Source organism: Vanellus vanellus (assembly GCF_965231255.1).
Source record: "Vanellus vanellus genome assembly, contig: HAP1_SCAFFOLD_69, whole genome shotgun sequence".
In the NCBI taxonomy this organism is placed as follows: domain Eukaryota; kingdom Metazoa; phylum Chordata; class Aves; order Charadriiformes; family Charadriidae; genus Vanellus; species Vanellus vanellus.
Genome location: NW_028128586.1, coordinates 819494 through 835938, shown reverse-complemented (window position 1 = coordinate 835938; position 16445 = coordinate 819494).

The window sequence follows — 16445 nt, the reverse complement described above, 5'->3', positions numbered from 1 at the left end:
TGGACAAAGCTCCATCTTCTGGGATGCATATGAGATTCCTCCCAGGCATCTCCCACAGACATTTTTCCTGTGGTTTGAGTCCCTGTGATCCCGGGTAGCAACCCCAGACTCCTCCAGGGAAGATACCCGAGATGATTTTTCTCCTTGGACAATGCTCCATCCTCTGGGAAGCATCCGAGACTTCTTGCAGGTATGTCCTTGCAGATATGAGTGTTTATTCCGGTGTTTTGGGTCCTTTTAATCCCGGGTAGCAACCCCAGACTCCTCCAGGGAAGATACCCGAGATGATTTTTCTCCTTGGACAATGCTCCATCTTCTGGGATGCATCTGAGATTCCTCCCAGGCGTCTCACGCAGAGATTTTTCCTGTGGTTTGGGTCCCTGTAAACCCGGGTAGCAACCCCAGACTCCTCCAGGGAAGATACGCGAGATGATTTTTCTCCTTGGACAATGCTCCATCCTCTTGGAAGCATCCGAGACTCCTTGCAGGTATGTCCCTGAGTGTTTCTTCCGGTGTTTTGGGGCCCTGTGATCCCGGGTAGCAACCCCAGACTCCTCCAGGAAAGATATCCGGGATGATTTTTCTCCTTGGACAATGCTCCATCCTCTGGGATGCATCCGAGACTTGTCGCAGCTATGTCCCTGAGTCTTTTTTCTCGCGGTTTATGGTTCTGTCATCCCAGGTAGCAACCCCAGACTCCTCCAGGGAAGACACCCAATATGATTTTTCTCTCTTGACAGTGGTCCATCCTGCGGGATCTACCCAGAATTCCTCCCAGGCGTCTCCCGCAGAATTTTCTCCAGTGCTTTAGGGCCCTGTGATCCCGGGTAGCAACCCCAGACTCCTCCAGGGAAGATACCCGAGATGATTTTTCTCCTTGGACAATGCTACATGCTCTGGGAAGCATCCGAGACTCCTTGCAGGTATGTCCCTGAGTGTTTATTCCGGTGTTTTGGGGCCCTGTGATCCCGGGTAGCAACCCCGGACTCCTCCAGGGAAGATACCCGAGATGATTTTTCTCCTTGGACAATGCTCCATCTTCTGGGATGCATCTGAGATTCCTCCCAGGCGTCTCCCGCAGACATTTTTCCTGTAATTTGGGTCCCTTTAATCCCGGGTAGCAACCCCAGACTCCTCCAGGGAAGACACCCAATATGATTTTTCTCTCTTGACAGTGGTCCATCCTGCGGGATCTACCCAGAACTCCTCCCAGGCGTCTCCAGCAGAGTTTTCTCCAGTGCTTTAGGGCCCTGTGATCCCAGATAGGAACCCCAGACTCCTCCAGGGAAGGTACCCGAGATGATTTTTCTCCTTGGACAATGCTCCATCCTCTGGGAAGCATCCAAGACTCCTTGCAGCTTTGTCCCTGAGTGTTTATTCCGGTGTTTTCGGGCCCTGTGATCCCGGGTAGCAATGCCAGACTCCTCCGTGGAAGATACCCAAGTTGATTTTTCTCCTTGGACTATTGTCCATCCTGCGGGATGCACCCGAGACACCTCCCAGCTCTGTTTCTGATTGTTTTCTTCCGGTGATTTTGCGCCCTGTGATCCCGGGTAGCAATCCCAGACTCCTCCAGGGAAGATACCCGAGATGATTTTTCTCTTTGGACAATGGTCCATCCTCTGGGAAGCAACCTAGACTCCTTGTAGGTATGTCCCTGAGTCTTTATTCCGGTGGTTTGGGTCCCTGTAATCCCGGGTAGCCACCCCAGACTCCTCCAGGGAAGATACCCGAGATGATTTTTTTCCTTGGACAATACTCCATCTTCTGGGATGCATCTGAGATTCCTCCCAGGCATCTCCCGCAGACATTTTTCCTGTGGTTTGGGTCCCTGTAATCCCGGGTAGCAACCCCAGACTCCTCCAGGGAAGATACCCGAGATGATTTTTCTCCTTGGACAATGCTCCATCCTCTGGGAAGCATCCGAGACTCCTTGCAGGTATGTCCCTGAGTGTTTATTCCGGGGCTTTTGGGCCCTGTCATCCCGGGTAGCAACCCCAGACTCCTCCAGGGAAGACACCCAATATGATTTTTCTCTCTTGACAGTGGTCCATACTGCGGGACCTATCCAGAACTCCTCCCAGGAGTCTCCCGCAGAGTTTTCTCCGGTGTTTTGGGGCCCTGTGATCCCGGGTAGCAACACCAGACTCCTCCAGGGAAGATACCCGAGATGATTTTTCTCCTTGGACAATGCTCCATCCTCTTGGAAGCATCCGAGACTACTTGCAGGTATGTCCCTGAGTGTTTATTCCGGTGTTTTGGGGCCCTGTGATCCCGGGTAGCAACCCCAGACTCCTCCAGGGAAGATACCCGAGATGATTTTTCTCCTTGGACAATGCTCCATCTTCTGGGATGCATCTGAGATTCCTCCCAGGCGTCTCCCAGAGACATTTTTACTGTGGTTTGTGTCCCTGTAATCCCGGGTAGCAACCCCAGACTCCGCCAGGGAAGATACCCGAGATGATTTTTCTCCTTGGACAATGCTCTATACTCTGGGATGCATCCGAGACTTGTCGCAGCTATGTCCCTGAGTCTTTTTTCTCGCGGTTCGTGGTTCTGTCATCCCAGGTAGCAACCCCAGACTCCTCCAGGGAAGACACCCAATATGATTTTTCTCTCTTGACAGTGGTCCATACTGCGGGATCTATCCAGAACTCCTCCCAGGTGTCTCCCGCAGAATTTTCTCCGGTGTTTTGGGGCCCTGTGATCCCGGGTAGCAACCCCAGACTCCTCCAGGGAAGACACCCAATATGATTTTTCTCTCTTGACCGTGGTCAGTCCTGCGGGATCTACCCAGAACTCCTCCCAGGCGTCTCCCGCAGCCTTTTCTCCAGTGCTTTAGGGCCCTGTGATCCCGGGTAGCAACCCCAGACTCCTCCGTGGAAGATACCCGAGATGATTTTTCTCCTTGGACAATGCTCCATCTTCTGGGAAGCATCCGAGGCTCCTTGCAGGTATGTCACTGAGTGTTTATTCCGGTGCTTTTGGGCCCTGTCATCCCAGGTAGCAACCCCAGACTCCTCCAGGGAAGATACACGAGATGATTTTTCTCCTTGGACAATGCTCCATCTTTTGGGATGCATCTGAGATTCCTCCCAGACATCTCCCGCAGCCATTTTTCCTGTGGTTTGCCTCCCTGTAATCCCGGGTAGAAACCCCAGACTCCTCCAGGGAAGATACCCGAGATGATTTTTCTCTTTGGACAGTGCTCCATCCTCTGGGATGCATCCGAGACTTGTCGCAGCTATGTCCCTGAGTCTTTTTTCTCGCGGTTCATGGTTCAGTCATCCCAGGTAGCAACCCCAGACTCCTCCAGGGAAGACACCCAATATGATTTTTCTCTCTTGACAGTGGTCCATCCTGCGGGATCTACCCAGAACTCCTCCCAGGCGTCTCCCGCAGAGTTTTCTCCAGTGCTTTAGGGCCCTGTGATCCCGGGTAGCAACCCCAGACTCCTCTAGGGAAGATACCCGAGATAATTTTTCTGCTTGGACAATGCTCCATCCTCTGGGAAGCATTCGAGACTCCTTGCAGGTATGTCTCTGAGTCTTTATTCCGGTGCTTTAGCGCCCTGTGATCCCGGGTAGCAACCCCAGACTCCTCCAGGAAGATACCCGAGATGATTTTTCTCCTTGGACAATGCTCCATCTTCTGGGATGCATCTGAGATTCCTCCCAGCCGTCTCCCACAGACATTTTTCCTGTGGTTTGGGTCCCTGTAATCCCGGGTAGCAACCCCAGACTCCTCCAGGGAAGATACCCGAGATGATTTTTCTGCTTGGACAATGCTCCATCCTCTTGGAAGCATCCGAGACTCCTTGCAGGTATGTCCCTGACTTTTTATTCCAGTGTTTTCGGGCCCTGTGATCCCGGGTAGCAACCCCAGACTCCTCCAGGAAGATACCCGAGATGATTTTTCTCCTTGGACAATGCTCCATCTTCTGGGATGCATCTGAGATTCCTCCCAAGCGTCTCCCGCAGACATTTTTCCTGTGGTTTGGGTCCCTGTAATCCCGGGTACCAACACCAGACTCCTCCAGGGAAGATACCCGAGATGATTTTTCTGCTGGGACAAAGCTCCATCTTCTGGGATGCATATGAGATTCCTCCCAGGCATCTCCCACAGACATTTTTCCTGTGTTTTGGTTCCCTGTAATCCCGAGTAGCAACCCCAGACTCCTCCAGGGAAGATACCCAAGATAATTTTTCTCCTTGGACAATGCTCCATCCTCTGGGATGCATCCGAGACTTGTCGCAGCTATGTCCCTGAGTCTTTTTTCTCACGGTTTATGGTTCTGTCATCCCAGGTAGCAACCCCAGACTCCTCCAGGAAAGATACCCGAGATGATTTTTCTCCTTGGACAATGCTCCATCCTCTGGGAAGCATCCGAGACTTCTTGCAGGTATGTCCTTGCAGATATGAGTGTTTATTCCGGTGTTTTGGGTCCCTTTAATCCCGGGTAGCAACCCCAGACTCCTCCAGGGAAGATACCCGAGATGATTTTTCTCCTTGGACAATGCTCCATCTTCTGGGATGCATCTGAGATTCCTCCCAGGCGTCTCACGCAGAGATTTTTCCTGTGGTTTGGGTCCCTGTAAACCCGGGTAGCAACCCCAGACTCCTCCAGGGAAGATACCCGAGATGATTTTTCTCCTTGGACAATGCTACATCCTCTGGGAAGCATCCGAGACTCCTTGCAGGTATGTCCCTGAGTGTTTCTTCCGGTGTTTTGGGGCCCTGTGATCCCGGGTAGCAACCCCAGACTCCTCCAGGGAAGATACCCGAGATGATTTTTCTCCTTGGACAATGCTACATCCTCTGGGAAGCATCCGAGACTCCTTGCAGGTATGTCCCTGAGTGTTTATTCCGGTGTTTTCGGGCCCTCTGATCCCAGGTAGCAACCCCAGACTCCTCCAGGGAAGATACCCGAGATGATTTTTCTCCTTGGACAATGCTCCATCTTCTGGGATGCATCTGAGATTCCTCCCAGGCGTCTCCCGCAGACATTTTTCCTGTGGTTTGGGTCCCTGTAAACCCGGGTAGCAACCCCAGAATCCTCCAGGGAAGATACCCGAGATGATTTTTCTCCTTGGACAATGCTACATCCTCTGGGAAGCATCCGAGACTCCTTGCAGGTATGTCCCTGAGTGTTTATTCCGGTGTTTTCGGGCCCTGTGATCCCGGGTAGCAACCCCAGACTCCTCCAGGGAAGATACCCGAGATGATTTTTCTCCTTGGACAATGCTCCATCCTCTGGGATGCATCTGAGATTCCTCCCAGGCGTCTCCCGCAGACATTTTTCCTGTGGTTTGGGTCCCTGTAATCCCGCGTACCAACACCAGACTCCTCCAGGGAAGATACCCGAGATGATTTTTCTCCTTGGACAATGCTACATCCTCTGGGAAGCATCCGAGACTCCTTGCAGGTATGTCCCTGAGTGTTTATTCCAGTGTTTTCGGGCCCTCTGATCCCGGGTAGCAACCCCAGACTCCTCCAGGGAGGACACCCAATATGATTTTTCTCTCTTGACAGTGGTCCATACTGCGGGATCTACCCAGAACTCCTCCCAGGTGTCTCCCGCAGAGTTTTCTCCGGTGTTTTGGGGCCCTGTGATCCCGGGTAGCAACCCTAGACTCCTCCAGGGAAGATACCCGAGATGATTTTTCTGCTGAGACAAAGCTCCATCTTCTGGGATGCATATGAGATTCCTCCCAGGCATCTCCCATAGACATTTTTCCTGTGGTTTGGGTCCCTGTAAACCCGGGTAGCAACCCAGGCTACTCCAAGGAAGATACCCGAGATGATTTTTCTCCTTGGACAATGCTCCATCCTCTTGGAAGCATCCGAGACTCCTTGCAGGTATGTCCCTGAGTGTTTATTCCGGTGTTTTTGGGCCCTGTCATCCCGGGTAGCAACCCCAGACTCCTCCAGGGAAGACACCCAATATGATTTTTCTCTCTTGACAGTGGTCCATACTGCGGGATCTATCCAGAACTCCTCCCAGGAGTCTCCCGCAGAATTTTCTCCGGTGTTTTGGGGCCCTGTGATCCCGGGTAGCAACCCCAGACTCCTCCAGGGAAGATACCCGAGATGATTTTTCTCCTGGGACAAAGGTCCATCTTCTGGGATGCATATGAGATTCCTCCCAGGCATCTCCCACAGACATTTTTCCTGTGGTTTGGGTCCCTGTAAACCCGGGTAGCAACCCCAGACTACTCCAAGGAAGATACCCGAGATGATTTTTCTCCTGGGACAAAGCTCCATCTTCTGGGATGCATATGAGATTCCTCCCAGGCATCTCCCACAGACATTTTTCCTGTGGTTTGGGTCCCTGTAATCCCGGGTAGCAACCACAGACTCCTCCAGGGAAGATACCCGAGATGATTTTTCTCCTTGGACAATGCTCCATCTTCTGGGATGCATCTGAGATTCCTCCCAGGCGTCTCTTGCAAATATTTTTCCTGTGGTTTGGGTCCCTGTAAACCCGGGTAGCAACCCCAGACTCCTCCAGGGAAGATACCCGAGATGATTTTTCTCCTTGGACAATGCTACATCCTCTGGGAAGTATCCGAGACTCCTTGCAGGTATGTCCCTGAGTGTTTATTCCAGTGTTTTCGGGCCCTGTGATCCCGGGTAGCAACCCCAGACTCCTCCAGGGATGATACCCGAGATGATTTTTCTCCTTGGACAATGCTCCATCTTCTGGGATGCATCTGAGATTCCTCCCAGGCGTCTCCCGCAGACATTTTTCCTGTGGTTTGGGTCCCTTTAATCCCGGGTAGCAACCCCAGACTCCTCCAGGGAAGATAACCCGAGATGATTTTTCTCCTGGGACAAAGCTCCATCTTCTGGGATGCATATGAGATTCCTCCCAGGCATCTCCCACAGACATTTTTCCTGTGGTTTGGGTCCCTGTAATCCCGGGTAGCAACCACAGACTCCTCCAGGGAAGATACCCGAGATGATTTTTCTCCTTGGACAATGCTTCATCTTCTGGGATGCATCTGAGATTCCTCCCAGGCGTCTCCCGCAGACATTTTTCCTGTGGTTTGGGTCCCTGTAAACCCGGGTAGCAACCCCAGACTACTCCAAGGAAGATACCCGAGATGATTTTTCTCCTTGGACAATGCTCCATCCTCTTGGAAGCATCCGAGACTCCTTGCAGGTATGTCCCTGAGTGTTTATTCCGGTGTTTTCGGGCCCTCTGATCCCGGGTAGCAACCCCAGACTCCTCCAGGGAAGACACCCAACATGATTTTTCTCTCTTGACAGTGGTCCATACTGCGGGATCTATCCAGAACTCCTCCCAGGAGTCTCCCGCAGAATTTTCTCCGGTGTTTTGGGGCCCTGTGATCCCGGGTAGCAACCCCAGACTCCTCCAGGGAAGATACTCGAGATGATTCTTCTACTTGGACAATGCTCCATCTTCTGGGATGCATCTGAGATTCCTCCCAGGCGTCTCCCGCAGACATTTTTCCTGTGGTTTGGGTCCCTGTAAACCCGGGTAGCAACCCCAGACTCCTCCAGGGATGATACCCGAGATGATTTTTCTCCTTGGACAATGCTACATCCTCTGGGAAGCATCCGAGACTCCTTGCAGCTTTGTCCCTGTGTGTATTCCGGTGCTTTTGGGCCCTGTCATCCCGGGTAGCAACCCCAGACTCCTCCAGGGAAGACACCCAATATGATTTTTCTCTCTTGACAGTGGTCCATACTGCGGGATCTATCCAGAACTCCTCCCAGGTGTCTCCCGCAGAGTTTTCTCCGGTGTTTTGAGGCCCTGTGATCCCGGGTAGCAACCCCAGACTCCTCCAGGGAAGATACCCGAGATGATTTTTCTCCTTGGACAATGCTCCATCTTCTGGGATGTATCTGAGATTCCTCCCAGGCGTCTCCCGCAGACATTTTTCCTGTGGTTTGGGTCCCTGTAATCCCGGGTACCAACACCAGACTCCTCCAGGGAAGATACCCGAGATGATTTTTCTCCTTGGACAATGCTACATCCTCTGGGAAGCATCCGAGACTCCTTGCAGGTATGTCCCTGAGTGTTTATTCCAGTGTTTTCGGTCCCTCTGATCCCGGGTAGCAACCCCAGACTCCTCCAGGGAGGACACCCAATATGATTTTTCTCTCTTGACAGTGGTCCATACTGCGGGATCTATCCAGAACTCCTCCCAGGTGTCTCCCGCAGAGTTTTCTCCGGTGTTTTGGGGCCCTGTGATCCCGGGTAGCAACCCTAGACTCCTCCAAGGAAGATACCCGAGATGATTTTTCTCCTTGGACAATGCTCCATCTTCTGGGATGCATCTGAGATTCCTCCCAGGCGTCTCCCGCAGACATTTTTCTTGTGGTTTGGGTCCCTGTAATCCCGGGTAGCAACCCCAGACTCCTCCAGGGAAGATACCCAATATGATTTTTCTGCTTGGACAATGCTCCATCCTCTTGGAAGCATCCGAGACTCCTTGCAGGTATGTCCCTGAGTTTTTATTCCAGTGTTTTCGGGCCCTGTGATCCCGGGTAGCAACCCCAGACTCCTCCAGGGAAGATACCCGAGATGATTTTTCTCCTTGGACAATGCTCCATCCTCTTGGATGCATCCGAGACTTGTCGCAGCTATGTCCCTGAGTCTTTTTTCTCACGGTTTATGGTTCTGTCATCCCAGGTAGCAACCCTAGACTCCTCCAGGGAAGACACCCAATATGATTTTTCTCTCTTGACAGTGGTCCATCCTGCGGGATCTACCCAGAATTCCTCCCAGGCGTCTCCCGCAGTTTTCTCCAGTGCTTTAGGGCCCTGTGATCCCGGGTAGCAATACCAGACTCCTCCAAGGAAGATACCCGAGATAATTTTTCTGCTTGGACAATGCTCCATCCTCTGGGATGCATCCGAGACTTGTCGCAGCTGTGTCCCTGAGTCTTTTTTCTCACGGTTCATGGTTCTGTCATCCCAGGTAGCAACCCCAGACTCCTCCATGGAAGACACCCAATATGATTTTTCTCTCTTGACAGTGGTCCATCCTGCGGGATCTACCAAGAACTCCTCCCAGGCGTCTCCCGCAGAGTTTTCTCCAGTGCTTTAGGGCCCTGTGATCCCGGGTAGCAACCCCAGAATCCCCTAGGGAAGATACCCTAGATAATTTTTCTGCTTGGACAATGCTCCATCCTCTGGGAAGCATCCGAGACTCCTTGCAGGTATGTCTCTGAGTCTTTATTCCGGTGGTTTAGCGCCCTGTGATCCCGGGTAGCAACCCCAGACTCCTCCAGGGAAGATGCCCGAGATGATTTTTCTCCTTGGACAATGATCCATCCTCTTGGAAGCATCCGAGACTCCTTGCAGGTATGTCCCTGAGTGTTTATTCCGGTGTTTTCGGGCCCTCTGATCCCGGGTAGCAACCCCAGACTCCTCCAGGGAAGACACTCAATATGATTTTTCTCTCTTGACAGTGGTCCATACTGCGGGATCTATCCAGAACTCCTCCCAGGAGTCTCCCGCAGAGTTTTCTCCGGTGTTTTGGGGCCCTGTGATCCCGGCTAGCAACCCCAGACTCCTCCAGGGAAGATACCCGAGATGATTTTTCTCCTGGGACAAAGCTCCATCTTCTGGGATGCATATGAGATTCCTCCCAGGCATCTCCCACAGACATTTTTCCTGTGGTTTGGGTCCCTGTAATCCCGGGTAGCAACCACAGACTCCTCCAGGGAAGTTACCCGAGATGATTTTTCTCCTTGGACAATGCTCCATCTTCTGGGATGCATCTGAGATTCCTCCCAGGAGTCTCCCGCAGTCATTTTTCCTGTGGTTTGGGTCCCTGTAAACCCGGGTAGCAACACCAGACTCCTCCAGAGAAGATACCCGAGATGATTTTTCTCCTTGGACAATGCTCCATCCTCTTGGAAGCATCCGAGACTCCTTGCAGGTATGTCCCTGAGTGTTTATTCCGGTGTTTTCGGGCCCTCTGATCCCGGGTAGCAACCCCAGACTCCTCCAGGGAAGACACCCAATATGATTTTTCTCTCTTGACAGTGGTCCATACTGCGGGATCTATCCAGAACTCCTCCCAGGAGTCTCCCGCAGAATTTTCTCCGGTGTTTTTGGGCCCTGTGATCCCGGGTTGCAACCCCAGACTCCTCCAGGGAAGATACTCGAGATGATTCTTCTACTTGGACAATGCTCCATCTTCTGGGATGCATCTGAGATTCCTCCCAGGCGTCTCCCGCAGACATTTTTCCTGTAGTTTGGGTCCCTATAAACCCGGGTAGCAACCCCAGACTCCTCCAGGGAAGATACCCGAGATGATTTTTCTCCTTGGACAATGCTACATCCTCTGGGAAGCATCCGAGACTCCTTGCAGCTTTGTCCCTGAGTTTTTATTCCGGTGCTTTTGGGCCCTGTCATCCCGGGTAGCAATCCCAGACTCCTCCAGGGAAGACACCCAATATGATTTTTCTCTCTTGACAGTGGTCCATACTGCGGGATCTATCCAGAACTCCTCCCAGGTGTCTCCCGCAGAGTTTTCTCCGGTGTTTTGGGGCCCTGTGATCCCGGGTAGCAACCCCAGACTCCTCCAGGGAAGATACCCGAGATGATTTTTCTCCTTGGACAATGCTCCATCTTCTGGGATGCATCTGAGATTCCTCCCAGGCGTCTCCCGCAGACATTTTTCCTGTGGTTTGGGTCCCTGTAATCCCGGGTACCAACACCAGACTCCTCCAGGGAAGATACCCGAGATGATTTTTCTCCTTGGACAATGCTACATCCTCTGGGAAGCATCCGAGACTCCTTGCAGGTATGTCCCTGAGTGTTTATTCCAGTGTTTTCGGGCCCTCTGATCCCGGGTAGCAACCCCAGACTCCTCCAGGGAGGACACCCAATATGATTTTTCTCTCTTGACAGTGGTCCATACTGCGGGATCTATCCAGAACTCCTCCCAGGTGTCTCCCGCAGAGTTTTCTCCGGTGTTTTGGGGCCCTGTGATCCCGGGTAGCAACCCTAGACTCCTCCAGGGAAGATACCCGAGATGATTTTTCTGCTGAGACAAAGCTCCATCTTCTGGGATGCATATGAGATTCCTCCCAGGCATCTCCCATAGACATTTTTCCTGTGGTTTGGGTTCCTGTAAACCCGGGTAGCAACCCCAGACTACTCCAAGGAAGATACCCGAGATGATTTTTCTCCTTGGACAATGCTCCATCCTCTTGGAAGCATCCTAGACTCCTTGCAGGTATGTCCCTGAGTGTTTATTCCGGTGTTTTCGGGCCCTCTGATCCCGGGTAGTAACCCCAGACTCCTCCAGGGAAGACACCCAATATGATTTTTCTCTCTTGACAGTGGTCCATACTGCGGGATCTATCCAGAACTCCTCCCAGGAGTCTCCCGCAGAATTTTCTCCGGTGTTTTGGGGCCCTGTGATCCCGGGTAGCAACCCCAGACTCCTCCAGGGAAGATACCCGAGATGATTTTTCTCCTGGGACAAAGCTCCATCTTCTGGGATGCATATGAGATTCCTCCCAGGCATCTCCCACAGACATTTTTCCTGTGGTTTGGGTCCCTGTAATCCCGGGTAGCAACCACAGACTCCTCCAGGGAAGATACCCGAGATGATTTTTCTCCTTGGACAATGCTCCATTTTCTGGGATGCATCTGAGATTCCTCCCAGGCGTCTCTTGCAAATATTTTTCCTGTGGTTTGGGTCCCTGTAAACCCGGGTAGCAACCCCAGACTCCTCCAGGGAAGATACCCGAGATGATTTTTCTCCTTGGACAATGCTACATCCTCTGGGAAGCATCCGAGACTCCTTGCAGGTATGTCCCTGAGTTTTTATTCCGGTGCTTTTGGGCCCTGTCATCCCGGGTAGCAACCTCAGACTGCTTCAGGGAAGATACCCGAGATGATTTTTCTCCTTGGACTATTGTCCATCCTGCGGGATGCTCCCGAGACTCCTCCCAGCTCTGTTTCTCAGTGTTTTTTTCCTGTGGTTTGGGTCCCTGTAAACCCGGGTTGCAACCCCAGACTCTTCCAGGAAAGATACCCAGGATGATTTTTCTCCTTGGACAATGCTCCATCCTCTGGGATGCATCCGAGACTTGTCGCAGCTATGTCCCTGAGTCTTTTTTCTCACGGTTTATGGTTCTGTCATCCCAGGTAGCAACCCCAGACTCCTCCAGGGAAGACACCCAATATGATTTTTCTCTCTTGACAGTGGTCCATCCTGCGGGATCTACCCAGAATTTCTCCCAGTCGTCTCCCGCAGAGTTTTCTCCGTTGTTTTGGGGCCCTGTGATCCCGGGTAGCAACCCCAGACTCCTCCAGGAAAGATACCCGAGATGATTTTTCTCCTTGGACAATGCTCCATCCTCTGGGAAGCATCCGAGACTCCTTGCAGGTATGTCCCTGAGTGTTTATTCCAGTGTTTTGGGGCCCTGTGATCCCGGGTAGCAACCCCAGACTCCTCCAGGGAAGACACCCAATATGATTTTTCTCTCTTGACAGTGGTCCATACTGCGCGATCTATCCAGAACTCCTCCCAGGAGTCTCCCGCAGAGTTTTCTCCGGTGTTTTGGGGCCCTGTGATCCCGGGTAGCAACCCCACACTCCTCCAGGGAAGATACCCGAGATGATTTTTCTCCTTGGACAAAGCTCCATCTTCTGGGATGCATCTGAGATTCCTCCCAGGCATCTCCCACAGTCATTTCTCCTGTGGTTTGGGTCCCTGTAATCCCGGGTAGCAACCCCAGACTCCTCCAGGGAAGATACCCGAGATAATTTTTCTGCTTGGACAATGCTCCATCCTCTGGGAAGCATCCGAGACTCCTTGCAGGTATGTCCCTGAGTTTTTATTCCGGTGTTTTCGGGCCCTGTGATCCCGGGTAGCAACCCCAGACTCCTCCAGGGAACATACCCGAGATGATTTTTCTCCTTGGACAATGCTCCATCTTCTGGGATGCATGTGAGATTCCTCCCAGGCGTCTCCCGCAGACATTTTTCCTGTGGTTTGGGTCCCTGTAAACCCGGGTAGCAACCCCAGACTCCTCCAGGGAAGACACCCAATATGATTTTTCTCTCTTGACAGTGGTCCATACTGCGGGATCTATCCAGAACTCCTCCCAGGTGTCTCCCGCAGAGTTTTCTCCCGTGTTTTGGGGCCCTGTGATCCCGGGTAGCAACCCCAGACTCCTCCAGGGACGATACCCGAGATGACTTTTCTCCTTGGATAAAGCTCCATCTTCTGGGATGCATCTGAGATTCCTCCCAGGCGTCTCCCGCAGACATTTTTCTTGTGGTTTGGGTCCCTGTAATCCCGGGTAGCAACCCCAGACTCCTCCAGGGAAGATACCCGAGATAATTTTTCTCCTTGGACAATGCTCCATCCTCTGGGAAGCATCCGAGACTCCTTGCAGGTATGTCCCTGAGTTTTTATTCCGGTGCTTTTGGGCCCTGTCATCCCGGGTAGCAACCTCAGACTCCTCCAGGGAAGACACCCGATATGATTTTTCTCCTTGCACTATTGTCCATCCTGCGGGATGCACCAGAGACTCCTCCCAGCTCTGTTGCTCAGTGTTTTTTTCCTGTGGTTTGGGTCCCTGTAAACCCGGGTAGCAACCCCAGACTCCTCCAGGAAAGATACCCGTGATGATTTTTCTGCTTGGACAATGCTCCATCCTGTGGAAAGCATCCGAGACTCCTTGCAGGTATGTCCCTGAGTGTTTCTTCCAGTGTTTTGGGGCCCTGTGATCCCGGGTAGCAACCCCAGACTCCTCCAAGGAAGATACCCGAGATAATTTTTCTGCTTGGACAATGCTCCATCCTCTTGGAAGCATCCGAGACTCCTTGCAGGTATGTCCCTGAGTTTTTATTCCGGTGCTTTCGGGCCCTGTGATCCCGGATAGTAACCCCAGACTCCTCCAGGGAAGATAGCAGAGATGATATTTCTCCTTGGACAATGCTCCATCTTCTGGGATGCATCTGAGATTCCTCCCAGGCATCTCCCGCAGACATTTTTCCTGTGGTTTGGGTCCCTGTAAACCCGGGTAGCAACCCCAGACTCCTCCAGGGAAGATACCCGAGATGATTTTTCTCCTTGGACAATGCTCCATCCTCTGGGAAGCATCCGAGACTCCTTGCAGGTATGTCCCTGAGTGTTTATTCCGGTGTTTTCGGGCCCTGTGATCCCGGGTACCAAACCCAGACTCCTCCAGGGAAGATACCCGAGATGATTTTTCTCCTTGGACACTGCTCCATCTTCTGGGATGCAGCTGAGATTCCGCCCAGGCGTCTCCCGCAGACATTTTTCCTATGGTTTGGGTCCCTGTAATCCCGGGTAGCAAGCCCAGACTCCTCCAGGGAAGATACCCGAGATGATTTTTCTGCTGGGACAAAGCTCCATCTTCTGGGATGCATCTGAGATTCCTCCCAGGCATCTCCCGCAGACATTTTTCCTGTGGTTTGGGTCCCTGTAAACCCGGGTAGCAACCCCAGACTCCTCCAGGGAAGATACCCGAGATGATTTTTCTCCTTGGACAATGCTCCATCCTCTGGGAAGCATCCGAGATTCCTTGCAGGTATGTCCCTGAGTGTTTATTCCGGTGCTTTTGGGCCCTGTGATCCCGGGTACCAAACCCAGACTCCTCCAGGGAAGATACCCAAGATGATTTTTCTCCTTGGACAATGCTCCATCTTCTGGGATGCATCTGAGATTCCGCCCAGGCGTCTCCCGCAGACATTTTTCCTATGGTTTGGGTCCCTGTAATCCCGGGTAGCAAGCCCAGACTCCTCCAGGGAAGATACCCGAGATGATTTTTCTGCTGGGACAAAGCTCCATCTTCTGGGATGCATCAGAGATTCCTCCCAGGCGTCTCCCGCAGACATTTTTCCTGTGGTTTGGGTCCCTTTAATCCCGGGTAGCAACCCCAGACTCCTCCAGGAAAGATATCCGGGATGATTTTTCTCCTTGGACAATGCTCCATCCTCTTGGATGCATCCGAGACTTGTCGCAGCTATGTCCCTGAGTCTTTTTTCTCACGGTTTATGGTTCTGTCATCCCAGGTAGCAACCCCAGACTCCTCCAGGGAAGACACCCAATATGATTTTTCTCTCTTGACAGTGGTCCATCCTGCGGGATCTACCCAGAATTCCTCCCAGGCGTCTCCCGCAGATTTTTCTCCAGTGCTTTAGGGCCTTGTGATCCCGGGTAGCAACCCCAGACTCCTCCAAGGAAGATACCCGAGATAATTTTTCTGCTTGGACAATGCTCCATCCTCTGGGAAGCATCCGAGACTCCTTGCAGGTATGTCCCTGAGTTTTTATTCCGGTGTTTTCGGGCCCTGTGATCCCGGGTAGTAACCCCAGACTCCTCCAGGGAAGATAGCAGAGATGATATTTCTCCTTGGACAATGCTCCATCCTCTTGGAAGCATCCGAGACTCCTTGCAGGTATGTCCCTGAGTTTTTATTCCGGTGTTTTCGGGCCCTGTGATCCCGGGTAGCAACCCCAGACTCCTCCAGGGAAGATACCCGAGATGACTTTTCTCCTTGGACAATGCTCCATCTTCTGGGATGCATCTGAGATTCCTCCCAGGCGTCTCCCGCAGACATTTTTCCTGTGGTTTGGGTCCCTGTAATCCCAGGTAGCAACCCCAGACTCCTCCAGGGAAGATACCCGAGATGATTTTTCTACTGGGAGAAAGCACCATCTTCTGGGATGCATCTGAGATTCCTCCCAGGCATCTCCCGCAGACATTTTTCCTGTGGTTTGGGTCCCTGTAATCCCGGGTAGCAACCCCAGACTCCTCCAGGGAAGATACCCGAGATGATTTTTCTCCTTGGACAATGCTCCATCCTCTTGGAAGCATCCGAGACTCCTTGCAGGTATGTCCCTGAGTGTTTATTCCGGTGTTTTGGGGCCCTGTGATCCCGGGTAGCAACCCCAGACTCCTCCAGGGAAGATACCCGAGATGATTTTTCTGCTGGGAGAAAGCACTATCTTCTGGGATGCATCTGAGATTCCTCCCAGGCATCTCCCGCAGACATTTTTCCTGTGGTTTGGGTCCCTGTAATCCCGGGTAGCAACCCCAGACTCCTCCAGGGAAGATACCCGAGATGATTTTACTGCTGGGACAAAGCTCCATCTTCTGGGATGCATATGAGATTCCTCCCAGGCATCTCCCACAGACATTTTTCCTGTGGTTTGGGTCCCTGTAATCCCGCGTAGCAACCCCAGACTCCTCCAGGGAACATACCCGAGATAATTTTTCTGCTTGGACAATGCTCCATCCTCTGGGAAGCATCCGAGACTACTTGCAGGTATGTCCCTGAGTTTTTATTCCGGTGTTTTCGGGCGCTGTGATCCCGGGTACCAAACCCAGACTCCTCCAGGGAAGATACCCAAGATGATTTTTCTCCTTGGACAATGCTCCATCTTCTGGGATGCATCTGAGATTCCGCCCAGGC